This window comes from Anabrus simplex, chromosome 4, assembly GCF_040414725.1.
Source record: "Anabrus simplex isolate iqAnaSimp1 chromosome 4, ASM4041472v1, whole genome shotgun sequence".
NCBI lineage: Eukaryota > Metazoa > Arthropoda > Insecta > Orthoptera > Tettigoniidae > Anabrus > Anabrus simplex.
In genome coordinates this window covers 66,363,967-66,384,499 of record NC_090268.1, presented here as the reverse complement: position 1 = coordinate 66,384,499, position 20,533 = coordinate 66,363,967, and the positions used below count along the sequence as shown (strand labels likewise).

Here is a 20,533-nt window from a genome sequence, read left to right as displayed (position 1 = left end):
TTTTGGAGACGCCGAGGTGCTGGAAATTTTTCCGGCTAGAGTCCTTTTTATACCAGTAAATCTGCCGACATAAGGCTGGAGCATTTGAGCATCTTCTGATACCACCAGAATGAACCGAGATAGAACATGCCAGGTTGTACCCAGAAGGCCAGCGCTTCAAATCGCGTAGCCAATTGGCTTGGGCACAGGGAAGGAATCTGGGTGTAAAACAGGGCTTAACTCACGCGCAAGGCCAGTCCCATGAGATTGGGAAAAGTCCAGGAGGAAGAATGGGAAGACACCCAATTGACTCTGGATGAAAATTGAGAGTTACATGATTGATTGCTATTCTCATTTTAACTCTCCTGATCCTCTTTACGGCCAGCTCCACGATCTAGAGGTAGCGAGCCTGTCTCTTACCTTGAGGCCCGAAGTTCGATTCCCGGCCAGGTCGGGGATTTTCACCTAGATTTGATGGCTGATTTGAGCCACTCAGTCTATGTGAATACAGTTGAGGAGCTATCTGGCGGTGTGATAACGGCCCCGGTCTAGAAAGCCAAGAATAAAAACTGAGAGGATTCATCCCTTTGACCATTTCCCCTTGGCTTCTGATTGACGGATGGCTCTTTTCGTACATCCAGTATATTGGTCTAGGTTCTCCCGCAGGAGCTACTTCTTTAAAAATTAATTTATTCATGAAAGGGGCTGTATACATTGGACATATGCATTAGAATCAAAATGTAAAAATAAAAAATAAATCGAACATATTCAAGGTGTGATATCTGGTAGTTACAATGGAATTTAAAATAGAAACTACTACAGTAACACAAATAATAATATAAACAACTAGAATAAAATTGAAAAACGCTAAATTATGGCCCTACTGATAACAAAAACAATGTTTACATGTATTAAATAATTTACAGTTATTGAAAATCCACAGCCTGTTTCCAGTCATTCGACCGGGTCAGGAATGGGATGGGGATGAATGAAGCCCCATCTAACGGCGAGGATAGGAATTGTGCCGGCTGCCGAAGCCTGTCGCACTCCTATGGGGCAATGATTAATGAATGACAGATGAAATGATATGATATTGGAGAGTGTTGCTGGAATGAATTATGACAGGGAAAACCGGAGTACCCGGAGAAAAACCTGTCCCGCCTCCGCTTTGTCCAGCACAAATCTCACATGGAGTGACCGAGATCTGAACCACGGAATCCCAGCAGTGAGAGGCCGGCGCGCTGCCGCCTGAGCCACGGAGGCTATTACAGTTATTATTTTTACTTTTTTTTAGACGAGATAAGACTGAAACAATAATTTCCTTAAATTAAGTTTACATGTATTAATTGTTGACATATATTTAATTTCATGAGGTAGTCAGTTGTATATTTTAAACAAATAACTCTTAAGAATTTTAGTTCCATAAGTTACTGTATCTGATTGACGGGTATAAATATCCCAGTTTTTTGTGTGTTACATTATATTGTATGATAAGATTGTTATGAACAAAGCCCGGATTTTCATGCCGTAACAGGTTAGATTGCAAACTTAATTTGGTGAATAGGAAGTGTCGGCCACCCGCTCTTCCATAATGTAGCAAGAGTAACATAAACTATAGGAGTTCTGATGGGCCGTACCCCTAATGTTTATGCAAACCCCATAGCATAATCGTTGTGAAGGTAGACTATACTTGCTACTCGCTTCAGAAACTTTGCATTCTAACCTATTAATGCATAAAAATCCGGGCTCTAGTTATGAATTTTATCGTTAATATTTTTGAAAAAATAAACAGCGGCATTGAACTTGATCTCTAATTCCAAAGGTAGTAAGTATCCTAGTGTAATCATGCAGAACTTTCGTTGGTGTTGAATATGGTGCCCCTAACAAATACAGAGTGTATCCGTGACGATGTTTCAGGTATGATGGAGGACGGAAAATGGATCAATTTGAGATCAGGAACCGTGGTCCGGAAGCGTTCGAGTCAAAAGCTATTAATAATCCAAGTTGTACTACCCACTGCCCTTCGTCAACGGATGTGGTTCCAACCCCCCACCTCACTTTGGACTGAGGGTTCGTAAACACCTGGATCAGACATTCGCTGCAAAGTGGATAGGAAGACGAGGTCCTGTTTCGTGACCCGCTCGTTCACCTGATCTCACCCCACTTGATTTCTTCTTGTGGGGCCATGTGAAAAGCCTTGTGTATGAGATACCTGTCGAGACTGAAGAGGATCTCTTGGCAAGAATTATCGCTGCCTGCGATGCTGTTCAAACGATACCGGGTACGACAGAACTTTGTGTGACGATGCCATGCCTGCATGGATGCAGGGGGAAGTCATTTCGAACATTCGTTGTGAATGGAGCAGCTTGTGAAACTTGTGCAGGTAAACGGACTAAAATGAGTAGAATTTTGCTTAACTTTTGACTCGATCGTTTCCGGAATATGGTTCCTTATCCTAAATTAATCCATTTGCCGTTCCCCATCATCCCTGAAAGTTTATAACATCATCACGGATACACCCTGTTTCTAATGGCCCTATTCTGCAGAACATTCAGTGGTTTCAAATGTGCTTTACACGTGTGACCCCAAATGAAAAAATGAAATGGCGTATGGCTTTTAATGTCGGGAGTGTCCGAAGACATGTTCGGCTCGCCAGGTGCAGGTCCTTTGATTTGGTTTGACTCCCGTAGGCGACCTGCGCGTAATGATGAGGATAAAATTATGATGAAGACGGCACATACACCCAGCCCCAGTGCCAGAGAAATTAACCTATGATGGTTAAAATTTCTGACCCTGCCGGGAATCAAACCCGGGACCCGTGTGGCTAAATGCCAGCATGCTAACCATTTAGTCATGGAGCCGGAAACCCCAAATGATAATCATATAATTTATGTGAGAATGTATGAAAGAATAATACAAGATTATCTGTCCAAAAAATGATAGGACTCATTTGATTTCTTAACCCTCTGCTGCAGGTTGTTCTGTCCAATGCTGCAGTTATTTTTCTCAATATACACCATGAAAATAAAATCATGCCTGTAATCACATATTAATCCTAATAAGTCCCCATCATATACCAATAGAAAGCTAAAAGACTGATCTAAATGAAGATAATACAAATAACGAAAAATATTGCCACGATTTCTAACTATCGTAAAATGCAATTCAAATTTTTTTGACAAAGGAAACTGTTGAAATATTTTGCTCAAATAAAGGAATTTGTGATAGGTAATTTATTTCTGAAACATGATATTCTGGAACGAACAAGTGTTTTCTTACGTATTCCTCCACAGTTATCCACTTTTCATTTCGTTTCATTTCATTTTCATCAAAACGAATTTTGAGTTCTTTCCACGAATTTCAAACCTACAGATTATCTTAGTTTTCTTATGTGAATTTCTTCTATTCCTGTGTTGTGATCAAATTCCTTATAACAATCTACAAAAATATCAACAGTTCACACTTATCCCTTGGCTGGTTTCTTCAAATATTGACGTACTGCCAATAATAACATAACCTGCACCGACTTGAACATCATTCCGGTCATCGGAAATTCCCATTACTTCCGAGGCACCTTGTACTTCGCTGACACTTTCACTATTTTCAGGAATAATTTTCTTGTCGGAATTAACCTCCTCAGTCCCGAGTGGAAATGAAGTATGTTACAAGTTTGTTTTTTGCATAAATAATTCAGTCAGGTACCAAATAACACACGAAAAGAAATAATTTTCTTTCATCATAGGTATTTTATTACGTAACAGTGTGTCCAGTATGCTGGACACTGGGTCTCAATTGTTGTAAACACAGAGAAAATAAGTGAACATAAAATACGATTCTAACTATCGAGAATCAATTCTTTACACACCTTGTGCACCTGTTGTTAACAATGTAACATTCAGCTGTGAAATTGTAGGAAACACTGCCTCTCACTCGATATGCACAGAAATACATTACACTGAACACACTTGAATTTCGTTTTAGACTTACAGTCCTTGTTTCGACATCTCATCCATTTGTTTTTATCATCAATTGCACAAATAGGTAGATGGTTGTTTCCTGATTTTCTGATGTCTTTGTTGGGAATTGTAGCTGGACTGTTTTTTCTTTCTTGGTGGTTCAGGGCTCTCATCGTCCTCATCAGAAGAATAAATTGCCTGTCTTCTAGCAGTGGCAGCAAAACTTAGTGATTCTCCAATATAGATCTTGAACTCCAGAAGATCCATTGTTTCTTTAGGTCTATGACCAAGAGCTTTCTGGTCTTTCCTGTATTCAATCCATGAATTAACAATGGCCAAATCAATGAAATGGAAGAAAACTCGAACAGACCATTTCTTTGTTCTCATGGAAATGCGGTAAAATGATACCATTCGGTCACATAAGTCTACCCCTCCCATTGATGAGTTGTAGGTGAGAACAAGCTTGGCCTGCTCAACATCAATGTAGGATTTGCTTTTCTTGTCCCACCGTCTGACAAAGTGTGTAGGGAATGCACCAGTACAGGTCGAGGCTAAGAGGACTGACCTGTTATCCATCCATTTTACGATACACATATTTCCATCTTCTCTTACAAATTCATCGCAGGAACCTCATCCTCTCTTCAGCAAGTCTTTGTCACTGGGAAGTTTTGATTTCACTGAACTGTCTATGCGGCTAGCGAGTATCGTACCTGTGGCAAAAATGCGTCTTTCAAGAAGGTAGTCGAGCAGTGTTATTGAGGTGAAATATCTGTCGCAGTAAACTATATGGTCACTTGGAATTCTATCTTCCACCAGTTTCACTACAACTGACCCTCCAATACCTAAGTTAGGGGAAGGCTGGCCATTAGGCCAGGTTTTGACTCTTTGATAGATGAAAAAATCTAGTACCAGTCCATCTGGAGTTGCAAGAACAAAATTCTTAATACCAACTGGATTTGGTTTGTTTTTTACAAACTGTCTCAGTGACGTAGTTCCAGTAAATGGAATCATCTGCTCATCTACTGACAGATTACGTGAAACTGGAAGGGTCAAACACTTCCTCCGAACAGTATCAAGTATCGGCTGCACCTTCCAGAATTTATTTTCCTGTTTTTCATCATCTGAAACACCTAAATTGTCCACAAAATGCAGATAATTCCTCAATTTAAACATCCTGTCTCTGGAAATGACAGACACTGCAGGTACCCTTAAACCCTGACGGTAGTACATCCGAAATCTAGGAAATTTCATGCATCCTGTAATAATATGTGCCCCCACAAGTTGTTTAATTTCCTTCGGATTGGTTTGAAGTGGTCTTTGATTATCCTGCAAGGCTCTGATATTAGTTTGTTCAGCTACAATCTTCCATATTTCATCAGGAAAGTACTGCTCGAAGTACCTTAGTGGTGTCCATAGTTCTCTCCCTCCCACAGACCATTCTTTCTCAGGTAGATCCTTCAATTTGTCATCAAATTGCTGCCTCTTCCATTTCATGTTCCTTTGCTTGGTAGACTTTGATGTGCAGGGGGTATATATATCTTCAAGTTCTTCTGGCTCAGGTGAAGGATCAGAATTTTCTTCGGAAGAAACAACATCCCACGTTGGATCATCAAAAACATCATCATCCGATAAATCTTCAATGTCGCTGCTCTCTTCCAACAGAGTGAATATGTCCTCATCTGTGATTGGTTTCCTGTAAACTAAACAGATAAAACGAAGATTATTATTATTATTATTATTATTATTATTATTATTATTATTATTATTATTATTAACACACAATACAAGAATAACGGAATAACATATAAATTAATTTTGGATAAATTCTATTTCAATGCAACAAACATACGGACTGAACTGAGTTAAGATTTCACTTTGCAAAGACGTCATATTTTCCCACCAAAAAGCTGAGATACTGAACAGAGACCTGGTGTCCAGCCGGCTGGACTTCATAAGAAATAGTGGATTAAGCAAATAAATAATATATGTACAGTATGCTACATTACACAGAGAGCTTCTCCATTATATATACAAATAATTTCAATACTTAACCGTACAATAACTTGTGAATTACTTCAGTACTTACCCTTATTTCGCTGGGAAGTCTTCCTACCCATCTCAGCTATAGACGCCATGATGCCTAAATGCGAATAGCCAACTTCAGAAACATAAAATCAAAGATTAAAAAACCAAAGAGTAAAAGGTACATGTACAACAAGCTGGACAACAGGATTTAGAGAGAGTGAAACTGAATTTCTTGCATTTACTGCTGTACATAAGTGTGTCCAGCCGGCTGGACACCTGGACTGAGGAGGTTAAAACAATAACCACTACCACCATCAGTATTGTCACTAAGATCTTCGAAAATCGAGCGCTTGATTTCAGAATCGTCAACAAAGCGGGCTGCCATCTTGATTCTAAGAACATTTGAAAGTACTTTCACTTCTACAGCTAAATAAACTTGTCCAGACCGATGTTTCTGATTCAAAGACTTCCAGTATTGAAGATAAATGTATAAGTATTCAGCTGGTATCTATATTATTGCCATCTGGTGATCAATTATAAACGTACGGCGGAAGAACGACACCGTCTCTCAGAAAGACGATCGCACTTGACGAAACAGTGCACCGTCTTCCAGAAAGACGGTCGGCAGTTCTAGAGTTAATGGTATTGTCTAGTGTAGATAGGAGTAGATGGCGATTCCACTTCATTGTCTTCCGGTCACGACTGTGCAGGCAGCTAAATGATAGCGAACTGGAAAGCGTGCGTTGGCGTGGACGTGATGTGTTAGCTTGGCACGGCTTATAGGTTCCTGTAACCGTCCACAGTTGTTGAGCAATACGCTCTGGTAGTACAGCAGTCAGGTGAAGAGCACGGAGCGGACGTGCCTTGTACGAGTAGCGGTACTCTCACGACGGTCAGCATTACAATTAGCTAGGTCTGCTGGTATCGCTGAAGTGGACCTCACACACTACCATGAACTGTGAACTCTTCCCCAAATGCCTCATGTTGTTGAGGTTTCAGCCAGAAGGCTGGCTGGATACTCAATAGCTTTTCAATGAGCTGCCATGGATAGTCTACCCCCTGTGGGTGGGGGACGCAGGCACAGACTACACCCACGGCATCCCCTGCCTGTCGTAAGGAGTGAACAAAAGGGGGCACCAAGGGATGATGACATTAGATCCATGAGACTACTTGTGATTAGTACCATTACATGTGGAACACCGTGGGTTGACGCTACCAATTTGCGAGGAATACCATAGGTCTAAGTTATATGGGAGCAGTACCATTATGTGAGGAACACTACGAGTCTGGGCGTTGTTTGTGATAATGGTCATCATTCATATCTCACTGGTCTGTTCCACTGTGTTCAGGATGGGTCTGCGTAACCTATGAGTAGTACCACTTTATGAGAAATACTATGGGTCTACGTTGCCTCTGATTAGTACTCATGTGAGAAACACCATGGATTTGGCTGGCGCTCGTGATTAGTACCACTATGTGAGGAAAAGCATTGGCCTGCGTTGTATGAGAGTAGTACCATTATGTGAGGAACACCCTGGGTTTGTGTTGCCTGTGGGCGTTACCACAATGTGTGATACACTGCGGGTCTACATTACCTGTGATTAGTACCACAATGAGAGAAACACCATGAGTCTATTTTGCGGGCCAGTTTTATTTTGTCTACCCTGTACAATGCTACAGCCGGCCCCGTGGTGTAGGAGTAACGTGCCTGCCTCTTATCCGGAGGCCCCGGACTCGATTTCGGCCAGGTCAGGGATTTTTACCTGCATCTGAGGGCTGGTTCGGGGTCCACTCAGCCTTCGTGATTACAATTGAGGAGCTATCTGACGGTGAGATGGCGCCCCCGGTCTAGAAAGCCAAGAATAACGGCCGAGAGGATCCGTCGTGCTGACCATACGACACCTCGTAATCTGCAGGCCTTCGGGTGCGCAGCGGTCGCTTGGTAGGACATGGCCCTTCGGGCCTATTGTGTCATGTGGTTTGGTTTGGTTTGAATAATGCTACTGTTTTCACGCCCGACGAATGTGTGTGCGAGAGAGAAAAAGTGAGAGCTGGCCGCCCCGCATCTACCTGCTTCCCGCCGCACACTCTTGTCTACGTGGTGCTTAAATGAACAAACTTTGACACCCCAAAACAGCTGATAAATATACGACTGGGGCATCTAATTGTGATATGGTTGAATAAAGCATTCCTACTGGAGTCGTACCAAATCTTAATCAGATCGGTGACATGCATTTGGAAGGGTTTCCTTGTGAGATCGAACCTGCTACCTTGAGGTCTACGATATGAGACATTCACACCGGCATGAATCTATTCAGTTTCTGCTCCCGTACAGCGGAATTAACTTGAATGTTGAATGTTGCATGATTAAGAAATAAATTGGTCGTACTCAGCTACAGAAACACAAAGAATTCGAGATATTGTAGGATGAACTTTACGCCATTTTACTGTCCGGCTTCATGACTGAATGTTTAATTTATTGAACTCAGGCCTCTCAGCCCGAGTTCGATCCTCGCTGGGTCGAGTTATTTTTATCTTAATGGTCAAATCCCTTGAAACTTGACAACACACTCACAGTACACAAAATATTATCCTCCACCAAAAGAACACATTGCTTCCCATACTATAAGGGGCGATCGAAAAATCTCCGTTCGACGGCCGCACAGTCCTGAATCAGGAAGCCAAGCAGGAAAAATCGCCGTGAGCATTGAGCACTCATCCCGCCAACGCACCAGGTTGAAGTCCTGCTCCATGGATAAATGGTTAGCGTGCTGGTCTTTGGTCACAGGGGTCACGGGTTCGATTCCCGGCAGGGTCGAGAATTTTAACCATGATTGGTTAATTCCGCTGGCACGGGGCTGGGTGTATGTGTCGTTTTCATCATAATTTCGTCTTCATCACGTCGCGCAGGTTGCCTACGGCGTCAACTCAAAAGACCTGCAATTGGCGAGCCGAACTTGTCCTCGGACACTCCCGGCACTAAAGCCATGCGCCATTTCATTTTCACCAGGTTGAATATCCCCGAGTGGTAAAACACGGTGTATTGCTGCGTGAAGATGTCCGTAACCACCTGCTGTACATCATCGTCCGACAGGAAGCGTTGACCCTACAAGGCCTTTTTAGGGGAATGAAGGCGTGATAATCCCATGGCGAGAGATCAGGACTAATCGACAGGTGTTTTGTGTCGAAACGTGACCCGCATGGAACGTCGTGGTTTTCGACAGACATGCTGCTCCATACACAGTCTTCATTCTCCGATGGGCGTCCACCAGTGTTTGCCCTTTGGCAGCCAAGAACAGAATAAAAGCACGTTGGTCCTGTTTGGACGCATTTGATATTTACGTCACCATATTTCACGTGGCCGCATTTAACGCAGGCACCTCGGCACAACACGACTGCCACACTAATCCTTTTGCCTACATGTCCGTGTCCATATACCCGCATCGAAGTCACGCTACTTTGCATGTCCGTTGCAGCAACGCCCTCAAACGGAAACTTTTTGAATACGCCTTATATATTCCGGCGGGGTACTTAACTGCATGAATATAAATGTAGTGTCTTGTTGGTTCCTCAATAGCACCAGGAAAGGTTATGTAGTTACAGGCAAACTGATGGCCGTGACGAACTTAGGCTTATCAGGCTCAGTGAGGAGAGGAGTAATTTGCCATTGTTTTCCTCACTGTGTCAGAAAGTGCTGTTGCAGTACAACTCATTAATGAGACTAAGACTGAGAGGAATCTACATTTTACTCTGGCCTGTACCAAAAGTCGCATGCAAACATATTGCGTCCATTAAAAAACAGCAACAGGAGAATAACGCTGGTGAAGCTTCCGTGGCTAAGGCGGCAGCGCACCGGCCTCTCGCCGCTACATTCCGTGGTTTACATCCCGGCCACTCCATGTGAGATTTGTGCTGGACAAAGGGGAGGTATTAGGTTTTTCTCCGAGCACTCCAATTTCCCCTGTCATCTTTCATTCCAGCAACACCGGGCGAGTTGGTCGTGCGGTTACGGGCGAGCAGCTGTGAGCGTGAATGCTGGAGGTAGTGAGTTCCAACTCCACTATTGGCAGCCCTGAAGGTGGTTTTCCGTGATTTCCCATTTTTACACCAGGCAAATTCTGGGGCTCTACCTTAATTAAGGCCATGGCTGCTTCCTTCCCACTCCTAGCCCTTACCTATCCCATCGTCGCCATAAGACCTCTGTGTCAGAGTGACGTAAATCAAATCGTTAAAAAAATGTCCAGCAACACTCACCATTATCATTTTATCTGTCAGTCATTAACCACTGCCACAGAGTAGTGCGACAGGCTTCGGCAGCTGGCACAATCCCTATCCTTGCCGCTAGATGGGGACATCATTTATTGTGTTCCTGCCCCGGTCAAATTACTGTAAACAGGCTGTTGATTTTCGTTTTCATATAACGCTGGCAACCTGAGCTGGAGATAAGGCTACTTGCGTTAGAGTGGTCACTTTCTTTCCATTCAGTTCATATGGAAGGACATTGGTTATATTCCACGTCAAAAAATTGAAATATTGGTAAACAAAAATACAAACAGTGGCCCTGAGGTTCACTCAGCTTACATAAGAAATTAGTGCTGTATTAATTCCTGGGAGAAACAGTGACCAACCATACAGTTAACAACTACACCCTACTTAGGACCACTTTTACCTTCCTCTCCTCCAAGGACTTCATGATTTTGTCTTTCTGTTGAGGTGAAACGAAACGAAAATATCTGGTAATGTAGACCTAAACTAAAGTAAGCCTGTAGTTCATACGAGCCACGCAGGGCCTAGCTGTTAAGATGACTGCCGCCCAGCTGAATCGTCTGCAGATATTGACGTCCCTCGTCAGTGTGATAGCCTTATTACTTCGTTTCGTTTACTATGTTTGCTGCCTCTCGTAATGCATAGCTCTTCAGTTGATTCGAGGCTAAGTGAAATTCATTTCAAACCTCGGATTAGGATTAAATCCCTTGACGAAGCAGGAATCGATTTTAGGTCCTCCGCCTTAGACGTGCCTGGCAAAAAATTATAAGTGGAGGAAGCAGTTCATATATTTCGTTCGGTACGAGAAAACGACTAGCCCCAGGGATATAGAGTAAAAGCTCTGTGGTTTAGGATTAGCCCGCCATCCTCTTACTTGGAGGCAACGGGTTCAATCCCGGGCCAGGTCAGGGAAGGTTACCTGAAAAAATATGAGGGCTGATTCGAGATCTACTCAGCCTAGGTGAGAACAATTGAGGAACTATCCCACGGTCTAGAAAGCCAGTAATAAAGTAGAGGATTCATCACGCTGACCACGCTTCACTTGCAGTCTGCAGGTTTTCGGGCTGAGCAGTGGTTGCTTGGTAGCTCAAGGCCCATCACGGTTGTAGTCCCGAGGTTTTCCTTAAAGCATTGTAAAAGACTCACTGCGTGAGCAAAAGTTTACACTATTTTTATTAAACTACTAATAATTATTTATTATGACGTGTCCTTTTTTTTTGCACCGCTGGCGTGGTCGTGGCTGTGATTCGAGTTGTACATGTGGACTTAGCCTTGTTTTATCGCCGGATGCTCTTCCTAACGTCAACGCTATGTTGTGGGACTTATTTCATTATTACGTGTTTCTCTGCTGCCAAGACCGAGCGAGTTGGCTTCGTGGTTCGTGCCCTGTAGCTCTGAGTTTGCATTCAGTAGGTCGTGGGTTCGAATTCCATTGCCAACAGTTTTGAAGATGGCGTTTCATGGTTTCACATTCTGATACCAGATAAATGCTAGGGCTGTACCTTAATCAAGGCTACGTTACCTACCTTCTCAGTCAGACCTTACCTCTCACACCAAATCAAAGAAAAAGTTAAATGAGTTAGTATGGCGGGAAAACTCTAACAAAAAATGTATTGCACCGTGTGTAAATGAAGAGATGAGTATTGTGACAAACACAAACACCCAGTCCCCGAGCTAGAGGAATTAACCAGTTGAAAACAAGGCGGCTTAGCCTGGCACCTTCTCAACCGAAAATCATTATGCTGATCAATCAGCCAAGAAATATTATAAAATTCTCCGCTTATTATACGAAAAGTGGTGTAGTGATTAGCTGCCACCTCCGGAGGCCTGCGTTCGATTCTCGGCTCTGCCACGAAATTTGAAAAGCGGTACGCGAACTGCAGGGATGATACCTAACATAAGGCCACGGCCGTTTCCTTCCCTCTTCCTTGCCTATTCCTTCCAATCTTCCAATCCCCCCAACAAGCCCCCCATTTAGCATAGCAATGTGAGGCCACCTGGAGGAAGTACTGGTCATCCTCCCCAGTTGTATCCCCGACCCAAACTCTCATGCTCCAGGACACTGCCCTTGAGGCGGTAGAGGTTGGATCCCTTGCTGAGTCCGAGGGAAAAACCAACCTTGAATGGTAAATGAATTAAGAGAGGACGGTTATACCAAAATATATTTAAAATGCAGTCACAGTAAATATTAGGGTCGTAGACAAAATCGTTACGTATCAAAGACGAAAGGGTTGAAAATGTACTCTCCTTCGAGACTCGAACCCGAATATTCCCTTTCTAGGAGGATGCGTTAACCGGCTTCACTGAAATGTTCAATGAAGAAGGGAGATAAATTTATCTCTCTGATATTGAGTTAACTGTCTTTGGAGATATCTGCCCACAAGGACTAGATTACTTTTTTTTTTTAGGGGCTTTACGTCGCACCGACACAGATAGGTCTTATGGCGACGATGGGATAGGAAAGGCCTAGGAGTTGGAAGGAAGCGGCCGTGGCCTTAATTAAGGTACAGCCCCAGCATTTGCCTGGTGTGAAAATGGGAAACCACGGAAAACCATTTTCAGGGCTGCCGATAGTGGGATTCGAACCTACTATCTCCCGGATGCAAGCTCACAGCCGCGCGCCTCTACACGCACGGCCAACTCGCCCGGTGACTAGATTACTATAAATCCACTTGACAACATTCAGAGTGCTGCATCAGCCAAACTTAGACATTTTTATTTATTTCGTGTCAGAGTGTTGGAAAAAAAAACATATAGTATAAGGTATTATTTGCAAGCAAAACAAAGTCCATCTTATGTCATAAACATATTTCACACAAAGTCTGCCCAGAAATGGGCAACAGAAATTCCCTCTTCAGTGGCCTGAGACAAGTCTTCAAGTGTACAACTTAGAAATAATTTTTGAGGATAGTTTCTCATATAGCAGCCGTCACCCAATGCGAGAAAACATTATCGGAGAACAGAGGATTGGGATTTAAGTTCCGAGGGTGGTCACGTACTCAGTTCTTTCCACTAAGGTAAGACCCACTTGAAAGGAACTGTCCTCTGGTGCTATTCGTCAAGTTTGAAAAATTAGTAGTGATTGGTATTTAGAAGTTTTGATTTGCAATAAAATCAATAAATAATATGGCATGTAGCCCCCGAAGAGGACTGGTGCAGGTTTTTCGAGGTGACGCTCAATAGCGACCTGTGCTTCTGAATTAAATCGGTAAAATGCTGAAACAGAATATTTTTGTATAATCTTATAGCAAAGTACAAAGTGTTTGTAATACATTACAACATATTACACAAATTTGACGTAGCCTTTCACTTTACCAGCAGTTTTTCAACCAGCCAGACAAAACAGTACCACCCAATTTCATCATCAAGAATTATTTAGTCGAAGTTTAATGTATCCTCTATTTGCTGGGATATCCGTTAAGCAGAGCTTAAGGTCCAGCAGCCAATTTCGTTGCTTACTTAGCACCACCCGGGAGACACGTGTAGGGTAATTTAAGGTTATACCTACGGACGTAAAGCAACGCTTGTCTCCAGAAACCCATCATGGAAGTTAGGCGAGAAGCTCCTGGAAACAAGTTTTGATGCTGATGAGATCTGGCATGAAGAATGGACCTCTTCAAACACTGACTATCTGGTTTTAATTCAAATCCTTGTAGAGCTCCTCCTGGTTTCAACTTACCGAGAAGGGAATGGACATCTCTAAACAGAATCGGGACAAACCATGGAAGGTGTAAATTCTGGCTTCACAAGAGGGGACTGCCCAAAAAGAAGATTCAATGGATCTGTTCAAGAATTACATAGTGCTTCTACAGAAGCAGTGGACTAGCTGAACAGTCTGGACATTAAGTTTTGATTGCTGACCTGTAAATTACATACTTATTTAGGAAATATGTATTTATATGTATTTATAATGTATCTTTGTTTTGCCATAATTGTAATATTCTGTACGCCGTTATTCTTATTCTTATTACTATTATTATCATTAATATTATTAATACGGTACATTCTTCGTCATTATAGACTATTATGCCATAGAAATTACGAGGGCCATCCAGAAAGTAGTACCCGTTAGCGCCGCATGAGGCGCTGACGACTCAGGTAGCCGCTGGGCAAGGTCAGGTCGCGTCAGTGGCTTGTCTGCCTGCTCTGTGTGAGGTTGCATGACGCTAGCATTGCCTGTGTTGTGTCTGTGATCGTTTAAAATGTTTAAACAAATTAAGAACCCCGCCAGTTGTGAAGTGAGGGCCGTGATTAAATTTCTTAATTCACGAAACGTTCGACCTTGTGATATTCATCGCCAATTAACGGAGGTGTATGGAGACAATGTGATGGACGAGTCGTCTGTTCGGCGCTGGTGCCGCAACTTCAACCTGGGGAAGGGGAATACACACGACGAGGAGCGTTCAGGGAGACCATCTGTCATTACAGACCAACTGCTGCGTGAGGAACGATCGGCGCGTCACAATGCACGAACTCTGTGAACATTTTCCTAATGTGTCTCGAACAATTGTTCATGAAATTGTCAAAGACCATCTGCATTATTAAAAAATCTGTGCAAGGTGGTTCCCTCGCATGCCTACAGAGAAGCACAAAACCAAACGTATGGCTGCGGCACTGACGTTTCTGGGAAAATTATTCCGATGAAGGAGACTCTTTCCCGACTCGCATCATTACTGGGGACGAAACATGGGTTTGTTATGCATCACGTGAGAGTAAAGGACAGTCAATGGAGTGGCATCATGCTCATTCACCAATCAAACCAAAAAAATTCAAGACAGTTCTGTCCACAAGGAAACTCATGGCAACCGTTTTCTGGGATCGCCAAGGTGTACTACTCATTGATCTTATTGCCAGTGGAGACACAATTAATGCTAATGCGTATTGTGAAACATTAAAGAAATTACGGCGGGCAATACAAAATCGACGGCGAGGTCTATTGCCTACAGGCGTCATTCTCCTTCATGACAATGCCAGGCCTCCTGCAGCTGCGATAACACAATAACTTTTGCAGCAATTCAACAGGGAAACCTTCGACCATCCCCCTTATAGCCCGGACTTGGCCCCTTCGGATTTTCATCTCTCTACGAAGCTTAAAGACTTTCTGGCGAGAAAAAGACTTGACAGCGATGAAGAACTTAAACGAACCGTGACTACGTATCTCAATACGCTAGCGGCGGAGGACGATGACGATGGAATACAAAAACTCGTCTCACGTTATTACAAATGCCTAAATTTGCTTGGAGATTATGTGGAGAAGTAGTGTAAAGATGCTCTTTCCAATACTAATGTGTATATTTGTTAATATTTACTCCTGTGTCCTTATTGCGCAAACGGGTACCACTTTCCGGATGGCCTTCGTAGAAACATGTTTTTCGAAGACTTTCATCTGGAGCGTGACACTGTGTGGAATTGGAACATGAACAATAAATAGCTCAGAAAGAAAGAGAATAGAAGCTTTTGAAATGTGGTGTTACCGAAGAATGCTGGAGGTGAGATGGGTAGATCGTATCACGAATGAAAAGATACTTGAATATAATTGGTGAAACGAGAACGATTTGATTAAATTTGGCCAGAAGAAGAGACAAAATAATATAACATATCTTTAGAAATCCAGGACTTGTTCAATTAGTTTTAGCGGAAATTATAGGCGGTAACAATGAGAGGGGTGGACCAAGCCACGAACATTACAACAGATGTAGTTTGTAGCAGGTACGTACAAATGGAAAGATTAGCGGAGCATGGGGTGGAACGGATAGCTGCATCAAACAACTTTGTGCACTGATGACCCGACAAAAGCATGTCCCTTTTTTACGATTTTTTTACGATACAGATACGTGCTATGTCGACGATGGGTTAGGAAAGAACTAGAAGTGGGAAGGAAGCGGCTGTGGCTGTTTAGCCTGGTGTGAAAATGGGACACCACGGAAAGCCGTCTTCATGGCTGCCGACAGTAGGGTTCGAACCCTCTATCACCCGGATGCAAGCTCACAGTTGCGTGATCCTAACGCACGGCCATTTGCTCGGTAAGAAAAGCATGCTTTTCAGCGTTCAGCCTGCAAGCTTCTGTGAAATAACTAAGCTCCTCCACAATCCTCTATTAGTAACTAGCTAGTTCCGTGGCCTCGTTTAGTTCTATACCTATTATCTTTAAATGATTAGAACCTGAGCCTAACCATCGTTGCCATGGTCTACCTCTACTACTCTTACCCTCCATGGCAGACTCCATTATTCTCCTAGATAACAAATCCTCCTCAGTTCGAATCCGGTTTATGGGCACAGCTTCATCCACCACTTGGCTATTATCTCTTCAGTCCGAGTACTCTTCCGTCACTGTTCTCGCCTGTTTGTACCAGCAATAAATCACTACTTTCATGTCTGTTACTTCTAACTTATGAATAACTTACCCTGAGTCTACCCAACTTTCACTCTCGTTCAGTAAAGTCGTTCTGGAAAGTGACCACTGTAAAGGTACACTGCCTGACCAAACAAGTTAAGCACCCGGAGAGAGTGGTCCAATATTATCCCATTTCGGTATACATACATATCGTTGATGTGTGAGTAAATGATTAGATTTACAAGGATTTGCAATGTGTAGAACGCCCACCAGAGTGCATTCGTGATAGCACCGTTCTGTTGTTGATAAGTTGTTACCAGTCAACTGCTGTAAGTCAGACAGTTAAGCAAGACGTGCAGAGACGACTACGTACAGCACGAAACACCCGCGGTGCCTCGAAAAAGCGTTAGACAGTCTATCCACCAATTGTCAACATTTGACAGAGGCTGCATTGTTGGGCTGCATGAGGCTGATTGGTCGTATCATGCAGTTGCCAGGCATGTGGGCCATTCAGATGTCACAGTGGCCCGATGTTGGACTCAATGGGTTACATGAGGGCACCCAGTCACGTCATGCAGATTCATGTCGACCAAGGAACACCACCCCGAGGGAGGACCGTCGTATGGTGCGCCAAGCATTGTGAGATCCCGTAGCTTTGGCACCCGCCATCTGCAAACATATACTGGAGACTCTACAACATCCTTTGAGTTCCCGCACAGTGTCTCGACGACTCGCATCCTCCGGATTGGGGTTCTACCGTCCCATGCGTCGGTTGCCATTGGCACCAGGACACCAACGCCTGAGTCCGACTCCTTGGCTGAACGGTCAACGTACTGGCCTTCGGTTCAGAGGGTCCCGGGTTCGATTCCCGGCCGGGTCGGGGATTTTAACCTTAATTGGTTAATTCCAATGACACGGGGGCTGGGTGTTGTTTTCATCATCATTTCATCCTCATCACGACGCGCAGATCGCCTATGGGCGTCACATATAAAGACCTGCACCTGGCGAGCCAAACCCGTCCTGGGATATCCCGGCACTAAAAGCCATACGACATTTCACCAACGCCTGAGTTTGGAGTGGCGCCTTGGCCGGGAGGCATAGACAAAGAACGACTGGCGTCGCATCATGTTGAATGATGAGTCCCGCTTCTCCATAACCTCCGATAACCATCGTGTGCGAGTTTGGCGGCGTCGAGGGCAGAGGTCATATTGTGGAAAGACACGCAGACGTAATCCCTGGCATTTTGGTGTGGCGAACAATAGGATGTACGGTAACCTCTAATAGTGTTTCGGCAGACTTTGACGGCACAGCGATACGTCACAGATATTCAACGTCCGCACGTCCTATCACATATGGCACAGCAACCCGGGACAGTGTTTCTGCAAGATGTCCACGTTCACACACAACACGTGTGTCTATGGACTGCCTAGAGCATGTTGAGGTCCTCTCGTGGCCAACAAGATCCCCGGACCTCTCCATAATTGAACACGTGAGGAATGACATTGGAAGTTGACTCCGTCCCAATACCAACCTGTGGGATCTGGATGGACAGCTGCAACAATTGTGAATGAACTTGCCTCAGGAGACAATCCAAAGGCTGTTTGACACCGTTTCGAACCGCATAAGGGCATGCATTGCGGCCAGAGGAGGGCGGGGTGTTGAGACACCCTAGTGACCTGGCACCAACATTCCACCTGTAACTGCCAACAGTCTTGTCTCTTTCATCCCATATTGTGATCTGTTCAGTAAATGCACACGGTCTTTCAGCATATGAAGTTTCATTCACTTTCAACCACTCATTCTGGGTGCTTAACTTTTTTTTGTCAGGCAATGTAGTTTCGTCCAGAGCCGACTACTTTCTTACAGAATACCGTTGATTGACTCCGAGCTGTTCAGAATAAGTAATCCAGTCACTTGATTCTTAGTATCATTGAGTTTAAATAACTCTTAATTAATATTAGAAAGGCGAGAACTGAGATGTTGTCTGGAACTTCCTATTTTGCTGTATCACCATGTAATTGAGCTTGATTTTTAACAGCATTGGCCAGTGGTACTTCTTGTCCCGCCTGGTGCTCTACTCGAGTTTCCATTCAACCACCCCGACACCATCCCTCCTGTGGAAATGTCATACATACACTGACTGACAGAGCAAATGCAACACCAAGAAGGAGTGGTTCGAAAGGGATGAAAGTTGGGGAAAAAACAGAGACGGCACGGACGAATAATTGATATTTATTTCAAACCGATATGCAGGTTACACAATGCGCACGGCATCGACTCAGTAGGATGTAGGACCACCGCGAGCGGCGATGCACGCAGAAACACGTCGAGGTACAGAGTCAATAAGAGTGCGGATGGTGTCCTGAGGGATGGTTCTCCATTCTCTGTCAACCATTTGCCACAGTTGGTCGTCCGTACGAGGCTGGGGCAGAGATTGCAAACGGCGTCCAATGAGATCCCACACGTGTTCGATTGGTGAGAGATCCGGAGAGTACGCTGGCCACGGAAGCATCTGTACACCTCGTAGAGCCTGTTGGGAGATGCCAGCAGTGTGTGGGCGGGCATTATCCTGCTGAAACAGAGCATTGGGCAGCCCCTGAAGGTACGGGAGTGCCACCGGCCGCAGCACATGCTGCACGTAGCGGTGGGCATTTAACGTGCCTTGAATACGCACTAGAGGTGACGTGGAATCATACGCAATAGCGCCCCAAACCATGATGCCGCGTTGTCTAGCGGTAGGGCGCTCCACAGTTACTGCCGGATTTGACCTTTCTCCACGCCGACGCCACACTCGTCTGCGGTGACTATCACTGACAGAACAGAAGCGTGACTCATCGGAGAACACGACGTTCCGCCATTCCCTCATCCAAGTCGCTCTAGCCCGGCACCATGCCAGGCGTGCACGTCTATGCTGTGGAGTCAATGGTAGTCTTCTGAGCGGACGCCAGGAGTGCAGGCCTCCTTCAACCAATCGACGGGAAATTGTTCTGGTCGATATTGGAACAGCCAGGGTGTCTTGCACATGCTGAAGAATGGCGGTTGACGTGGCGTGCGGGGCTGCCACCGCTTGGCGGCGGATGCGCCGATCCTCGCGTGCTGACGTCACTCGGGTTGCGCCTGGACCCCTCGCACGTGCCACATGTCCCTGCGCCAACCATCTTCGCCACAGGCGCTGCACCGTGGACACATCCCTATGGGTATCGGCTGCGATTTGACGAAGCGACCAACCTGCCCTTCTCAGCCCGATCACCATACCCCTCGTAAAGTCGTCTGTCTGCTGGAAATGCCTCCGTTGACGGCGGCCTGGCATTCTTAGCTATACACGTGTCCTGTGGCACACGACAACACGTTCTACAATGACTGTCGGCTGAGAAATCACGGTACGAAGTGGGCCATTCGCCAACGCCGTGTCCCATTTATCGTTCGCTACGTGCGCAGCACAGCGGCGCATTTCACATCATGAGCATACCTCAGTGACGTCAGTCTACCCTGCAATTGGCATAAAGTTCTGACCACTCCTTCTTGGTGTTGCATTTGCTCTGTCAGTCAGTGTAAATGAAATATGGATATCTTTAAATATACACGTATTATTACAATTTTCTCTCTTTTCAGGTAAGTTCCTGCCCTAAATGATGAGATATTCCTCTCCGGTCTGTGATGCTGTGAAGACGAAGGATGTGGTCGGTCTGTCACACTACATCATGAAACACATAGGACTCGTAAGCTTTTAACTGTTAAGTTTGCTACGGTCCGCCACTGTGGAGTAGTAGTTAATGTGATTACCTGCCATCCCCGGAGGCCCGGATTCGATTTCCGGCTCTGCCACGAAATTTGAAAAGTGCTACGAGGGCTAGAACGGGGTCCACTCAGCCTCGGGAGGTCAACTGAGTAGAGGGGGGTTCGATTCCCACCTCAGCCATCCTGGAAGTGGATTTCCGTGGTTTCCCACTTCTCCTCCAGGCAAATGCCGGGA

The 20,533-nt window shown here is 44.6% G+C and overlaps 1 protein-coding gene across 1 annotated transcript in view; it reads left to right on the top strand.

Annotated features, from left to right (window-relative positions):
• ome (dipeptidyl peptidase 4 omega) overlaps positions 1–20,533 on the top strand; it is a 545,964-nt gene that overhangs the window by 229,756 nt on the left and 295,675 nt on the right. The gene's annotated exons all lie outside the window — the stretch shown is intronic.